We start from the raw sequence: 7,978 nt of genomic DNA on the forward strand, positions 1-7,978 counted from the left end.
TTGTTATGAATTTTTTTGCAGATTGATTTCATCATGTGATTATAAATATGAGAGGCTCTCCCAGACAAGTTCTCAAAAGCATCATTCCATTACTGATGAGTTGTCTAAAGGTGTTGTACCCTTTACATATCTTTCTGATTTGCTTCAATGCTACGAGGTGAGTCTACTAATCTATTTTAAATTCTCACTATATATTTACATATTTACTATATAATTGGTCTATTTAACTTAATTGATATGTTATTTTAATTTTTAATACAAAGGAATCTTCCTTTTGGATTGCTGCAAAAATCGTCTGTTTGGAACTTGACCATGGATGGTCTTACTTGGCTTGCAACAATTGTATTACAAAGGTTGATACAGAGGGAACCAAATATTATTGTAAAAAATGCAATTCTGAAGTTAAATCTGTTATTCACAGGTTTGTATAAAAAATCAAACTATTTAAAATTATTTTTATATATATTATATAATCCAAAATATTATGCTATTTAGATACAGGCTACAACTGTCTGTTATGGATGGCACTGCATTTATTTCAATATTGCTTTGAAATAAAGAGACTATACAACTACTTGGTAAAACTGCAAAAGAGTTGAAAGAAGGATTACTTGAAGATGACGAAAGTTCTTATCCAACCGAGCTTGGTGATTTAATGGAGAAGAAATTTATGTTTAAGATTTTGATCAAAGACTCAAACATTAACAGAAAAAATAATGTCTATAAAGTTGTTAATTTCACCGATGATGATACTCTTTTAAAGGAATTTTGTCATCCTGATCTTCAGGACAGTCTTAATGTAAGTGTTTAAACACCAACATATTTGTTTACATTATACATACAAATTTTTAAATTTTGTATAAATTGTTAATTATGTTTATAATGTTCATACAGAAATCACTTTTTGAATGTGAGCAAAGCTATGCTATGATGAAGATAAACTCTTTGAGGTATTCTAACTTTAGATAAGTTACATCTTCTATATTACTAATCAGATTGAAAACACTTGAATTACTTATAATCTTTATGTTATTTTAATTTAATTTTAGACTCCAATCAAGAGCAGCATTTCAAAGTGTGCTACATTAATTACTGAAGATGTGATTGATTTAACTACAAAGATATCTACCAAGAGTAGCAAAGTTGCTGGAAAACCTACAAGGCATGAAATTAAAGACGATTTGAATGTCAAACAACCCAGCAACAAAATTCGCAAAGTGATTAAGAAGGAAAAGAATACCTAAAGCTATCTTCCAAATTTGAAAAGTTATTGGAAGATTATGTTTTAATTTAGGTTGTATTAAGTTTAGTTTACTATTTTAATATTTAAGTTTTAATAAGGTAGTTGGATGATTTATGTAGTTTATTATATAAATTCAAGCTATTAAGTTGTCTTCTTTATTTATCTCTCTCTCTCTCAATCTATATCTATCCATCATTCTCTCTCTATATCTATGTGTGTGTTTGTGGGGTTGTTTTTAAATTTATGTTGTTAATCCTCTACATGTTGTCTTAATGTGTATTTTATATTCTCTGACTTATAGTTTAACATTCATTAGTAACAGAAGGATCATTAAAGTTACCTTTACTGCATACAAAATCTAAACAACACACTATTAGCTGATTTCTACAAATACGTTAGTGCAATTTAAGAGACATACCTTATTCCCATATGTTAAAAAATATGCAACACTTTGGTGAACAATATGGTGGATCCACATCAATTTCTGAGCTGATATATTCAGAATAGGAATCAGATATTCTAAAGCTCCAAGCAATTCATCTTCATTCTTCCAATATATATGTTCAAAGGTAGTCATAATGAACAATGATTTATAAAAATTCTATCAAATTTGCTGAAGGAGTACCTTGCTTTATATAACATGTTGAATCTTCATTTATATTCACAATACTACAGCCCCAAAGTTGCACCAAAACAGCAGCAGAAAAGATCCAAAGTTGCACTAAATTTTCACAATAAAAATATTAAAACATCATTTGAATTAAACCAAAACAGCAACATCAGAATCATCTCTAAAACAACGTTAGAATTGCACCCAAAAAACCACCAGAAAAACATTGAATTTGCACCAAAAACTGCACGATAAAATCAGCGTAAACAGACTCTGAAGTTGCACCAAAACATTCACACCAAATTCGCACTAAACAGCACACTGACAATTGTATCAATGTGCGCAAACTTCGCGAACTAATTTCAAAAATAGATAAATCATATATAATAAATCTTCAATAACACATATGCTATAAAAATAGAGTATTTTATATAGCAAAACATGACATTCTGTAAAATATTATCTTAAATATATTTTTCCTTGATTATATTATTTAGAGGGAGGGTCAAGAACCTAAAATGAAGCAAACTACAACCCGATGAAAAGAAAGGCAACATCCTACACATAGTTATAATAAGTTTTGTCTCAAGTGTTGGTGTCAGTATCTTATTTCATATATAATTATCAGATAAACTAACTCATCAAATACTCAAACATGTTCATAGACATTCCTATCAAATCCTCTGCATGATCTTTATATATTTTATGCAATATCTACTGCATTTGGTGCACTTTTTATAACACGTCATACAATAGATGTTACTTAACAGTAACTCATATATACAATTATAAGAAGGAACCTAGCATTGAATAGATGAAAATTCCAAAGCACAAATAAATTGTAATGAGGAATTTGATCCAAAGCAATGACAAATATTGCTCTCATTACCTCTGTGTATATTTTGTTACCCTTCATCTGATCAATGTATATTTTGTTACCCTTCACATAATGCCTATAGTTTGGAACAACTCCTTAAAAACAAATGCATATTCAGATCTAACATAAATAAAAGCAATGTCAAAGAAATTATTGATTCACATAATTTTTACTAGGATCACATATGTTACAACATTCAACTACTTCTATCTCTTATGAATGATATGGTAAATACATATCAAAAACATTGAGAGAGAGAGATTAAACAAATATTAATCTTCTTAGTAATTGTTACAAGTGAAGAATATATTTTCCCAAGTTATTATAAAGTTAAACCTATTAAAAAGTTTTAGCATAACTATAGATCGATTTATTTCTCTTTGAGGTCCTTAATCTATTCAAAATCACAAACAATAAAAAAAACAGTTATAATTTTAAACTGTTATACTCCAAAATATTTACTGTCTAATAACTCACAATATCAGAATGATAATAATTAATATTTTTAAAAATTAACAGTTATTTAACTAAATGCATTAATCTGGATTTTAAAATAACTGCTATTTGGTCAACTGCATTTATTCAGGGTAATTCACCATATAATTAGATTTCAAGTTCAATAACTCATATCAAAGTCATGACAGATCAGAAGAAATTAGCAAGAAAACAAAGATTAAGCTTACGACAGAATAAAAAGCGTGGAAAATACTCATCAGATTTTAATGGTTTGATCTCCTATCTCTATTTTTATTGCTCAATATAATACATGTCTTCTACTATACAACAGTGAAATATATTACACTACATGTATATTTTTCATTTTAAAAACTTTTATCTTCTTCAAATTTCATAAAACTTATTTCATCTATTACGGAAAATGGCATTTTTCAAAGGTATATCACTAAAAGAACATAACAATATTCAATAAGCATCTGCAATATATTCAAATTCTATATTATTTGTAACAGATAACAGAATATCAAATCATCTAACTCATGATGAAAATGAAGATGTAGATATGTTCGCAGCAGATGAGTTTTGTAGTGGAAAACTATACAATGAAGGTAATTTTTATATATTACTATCCCTAACCTTTGCTTTGTTTAAACAAATTACTTTGTTTCTAACGTATTTTTAAAAAAAAAAATTAGACTATTGGGATATAGGAGATCCAATTTATGAATGTCAATACTGCGGCGCTTACTTTTGGTATGCGGAAAGAATTGATAAGAAGTGTAAAAAAAAAAAGACCTGTTTTCACTTTATGTTGTGGTCAAGGAAAGATAAAGCTTCCCAATCCAAAGGATCCTCCTACTGTGTTAAAGGAATTATTATTTGGATCAGGTAAATTAATTTATTTAATACAAAAATAAATACACGTCAATAATTTTGTTTATCAACTTTACATTTCTATAATTTATTGTAGGTGAAAAAAGTAACCATTTCAGAGAGAATATCTGAACTTATAATTCCATGTTTTCTTTTACATCAATGGGAGGAAAAATTGATGCATCTGTCAATCAAACAAAGGGGCCAAGAACTTTCAGATTATCTGGACAGAATTATCATAAAATTGGAAGGTTATTGCCTAATGAGGGATCTACTCCAAAATTTGCACAATTATATATTTATGATACAGAAAATGAGGTAACAAATAGAATGAATGTTATCAGGTGTGTACTTATTTTATTAATGTATTATATAAGATTAATTATAACTGTAGTAATTAATCAGTATTATCAACATATTACTATTCACTTTGTAGTAGCGGTAAAAGCAACAATCAAATCCATGCTCAAATTGTCACCGAACTGAAGGAAATGCTTGATAAACATAATGTTCTTGCAAAGAGTTTTCGTATGGTTAGAGATAGATTTCAAGCTGAACAAAGTACAAATGTTAAACTAAGACTTATCGGAAGAAGAGGATCGGATGGAAGACGACATAACTTGCCATCAGTTTCAGAGGTAGCAGCTTTGGTTGTTGGCAATTTTGAACCAACAAATACTGACAGAGATATAATAATCGAAAGTCAAAATGGACAACTTCAGAGAATAAATGAGCTTAATGCAGCATATTTAGGTTTGCAATATCCATTACTACTACCTTATGGGGAAGATGGTTATAGAGAAGATATTCCTTTAAATAGAATTGATGAATCAAGGGAGGGAAGAAAACGTGTTAGTTCTTGCGAATATTTTGCATATAAAATTCAAGAAAGGAAGAATGAAGTACCTACAATTGTTTCTGCTAAAAGATTATTTCAACAATTCTTGGTTGATGGATATACAATGATTGAATCTTCTCGCTTATTGTTTAATAGACTAAATCAAAGAAATTTGAGAACACATTTATATAAAGGATTACAAGAAGCAGTTTTGCATGGAGACACAGAACCATCTTCTCAAGGACAAAGAATTATATTGTCTTCTACTTTCACTGGTGGAACACGTTACATGTTGCAAAATTATCAAGATGCAATGGAAATATGTAAATGGGCTAGATATCCTGATTTATTCATTACATTTACATGCAATCCGAAATGGCCTGAAATTAATAGATTTGTGCATAGTAGAGGATTGCATCCAGAAGATCGGCCAGACATTATAACAAGAGTCTTTAAAATCAAATTGGATCATTTGATAAAAGATTTAAGAGACAATAAAGTTTTTGGAGAAGTAAAAGCGGGTATGAACTTTATTTTGCTTTATTTTATTATATTACATTTTAAAGTTAATATAATTTGTTTTATTTAAATAAAATCATAAATTACAAATAATATTTTGTTTTTCTCTTCATATAGTGATTTACACTATTGAATTTCAAAAGCGTGGATTGCCTCATGCACATATCTTACTTTTTCTCCATGATAAATTTCCAAATGTTGGAGACATTGATGCGATTATTTCAGCTGAATTGCCTGATAAATTATTTGATTCGGATTATTATGTGGTTGTTACAAACTTCATGATGCATGGGCCATGTGGTTCAATAAGAAAATCATCCCCTTGCATGCAAAAAGGCAAATGTACAAAGCACTTTCCAAAAAGATTTTTACCATCTACCTCACTTGATGAAGAAGGATATCCTTTATATCGAAGAAGAGATGATGGTAGATCTACACAGAGATCAGAAATTGATTTAGATAATCGATATGTTGTACCACATAATAAATTTTTGCTAATGAAATATGGGGCACATATTAATGTTGAATGGTGCAATCAATCAAGATCGATTAAATACTTATTTAAGTATGTTAATAAAGGTAATGATCGAGTCATAGCAGCTTTTTGCGATAGTGTTAATTCTTCAGATTCAAAGGTTGTGGATGAAATAAAAATGTATTGTGATTGTCGCTATATATCATCCTGTGAAGCAGCTTGGAGAATTTTCAAATTCCCAATCCACCATAGAGAACCTTCTGTAGAAAGGTTATCTTTTCATCTACCAGACAATCAAAATGTCATATTTTCAAATGATGATCCAATTGATGTTGTTATCAATAAACCAACAGTGAAGGAATCAATGTTTTTAAGATGGTTGGAAGCTAATAAGGAATTTCCTGAAGCAAGACATCTAACGTATGCAGAATTTCCTTTAAATTTTGTTTGGAAGCAACAATTTAAGAGATGGAAAAAAAAGGAAAACTTCAGCATTTTCTATTGGAAGAATTTTCTTTGTTCCACCAGGATTTGGTGAGCAATATTACCTTAGATTGCTATTGAATGTTGTTAAAGGTCCAACTTCTTATGAGGAGATCAGAAGAATAAATGATATTGATCATCAGACCTTTCGAGATGCATGTTATGCTCTAGGATTATTGGATGATGACAAAGAATATGTTGATGCTATAGTAGAAGCAAGTCAATGGGGAATGCCATCATATCTACGACAATTATTTGCTATGCTACTTATATCTAATTCAATGTCACGTCCGGAGATAGTGTGGCAATCAACTTGGCACTTACTATCAGAAGATATCATTTTTGAAGAAAGAAGAATACTAGATAACCCTGGTATTTAATAATGTTTACACTTGACACTTATCATATATAATCTTTTTATTTTCTTTTTCTTATTATTTTATTATTATTTTACTTTTAATAATTTTTAATAATTAGTAAATTAGAATTAGATTATTTTATTAAATTAGTATATGTTTATATGTTTTTTCAGAAGTTTATCTATCAGAAGCAGATTTGAAGAATCGTTGCTTGCAAAAGATTGAAACCTTTTTAAAAGGGTGTGGAAGGAGTTTTCAAAATTTTTCAACAATGCCATTACCTGTCTATAATGAGGATGAGGTCGATTATAGCAACAGATTAATTCGAGATGAAATGCGTTACAATAAAGGTGCTTTAACTGAGGAACATCAAGAATTGCTACAAAATTTAACTGATGAACAGAAAGCAGTTTACAAAAAGATTATGTCAGCAGTTATTACAAATAGTGGTGGATTTTTCTTTCTATACGGCTTTGGAGGTACAGGAAAAACTTTTATTTGGAGGACACTATCAGCAGCTATACGATCTAAAGGAGATATTGTTTTGACAGTAGCTTCTAGCGGGATTGTATCTCTATTGTTGCCTGGTGGTAGAACATCACATTCAAGATTTGTTATCCCTCTGAATATATATGAAGATTCAACATGTAATATAAAGCAAGGTACTCCTTTAGCAAATTTGATAGTCAAAGTTGATTATTTGGGATGAGGCTCCTATGATGCATAAATATTGTTTTGAAGCTTTGGATAAAACTTTAAGAGATATTATTAGCTATAAAGATGCATCTAAGGCAGAATTACCATTTGGAGGAAAAACAGTTGTTCTTGGAGGTGACTTTAGACAAATTTTACCAGTTATTCCAAAAGGTACCAGACAAGATATTGTTAATGCAACTGTAAATTCATCATATTTATGGGAGCAAACCCATATAATTTTACAAATAAAATACATAGTCTAATTACAGGGGAAGACCCAAATAGTGGTTTAGTAGTACTACAAAGAAATGCTTTAATAAAACTGGAACAGTTAAGCAATACAAGTTGGTTTCACATAAAGAACTTTCTAAAAGATTATTATTATTACTACACAATAAGTGGAAATTCTTTTGATGAAGAATTAGGGAAGAAGTTATTTAATAAATTACCAGGAGCTTTAGGTAGAGAAATAGAAGAATGGGGGGTGCTCACTATGATTTCTTACCATGAATGTTGTTGACCTATGTTTTGACATAGATCTTCTTATTA

At 29.4% G+C, this 7,978-nt stretch overlaps 1 long non-coding RNA gene across 4 annotated transcripts in view; it reads right to left on the reverse strand.

Moving 5' to 3' along the window:
* Positions 1-290: 290 nt before the first annotated feature.
* The window catches only part of LOC125842215 (uncharacterized), a 9,841-nt gene continuing 2,153 nt past the window's right edge, over positions 291-7,978 (reverse strand). For 2 of the 4 annotated variants that reach the window (XR_007443882.1, XR_007443881.1), the window contains exon 3: positions 1,480-1,964. This is a non-coding gene — a long non-coding RNA (uncharacterized LOC125842215). Of the gene's footprint in view, positions 585-1,479; positions 1,965-5,292; positions 5,849-7,978 lie in introns of those variants that run through there. The other 2 variants (XR_007443883.1, XR_007443880.1) reach the window with 2 other exon arrangements.

Source organism: Solanum stenotomum, chromosome 10 (assembly GCF_019186545.1).
Source record: "Solanum stenotomum isolate F172 chromosome 10, ASM1918654v1, whole genome shotgun sequence".
Classification (NCBI taxonomy): domain Eukaryota; kingdom Viridiplantae; phylum Streptophyta; class Magnoliopsida; order Solanales; family Solanaceae; genus Solanum; species Solanum stenotomum.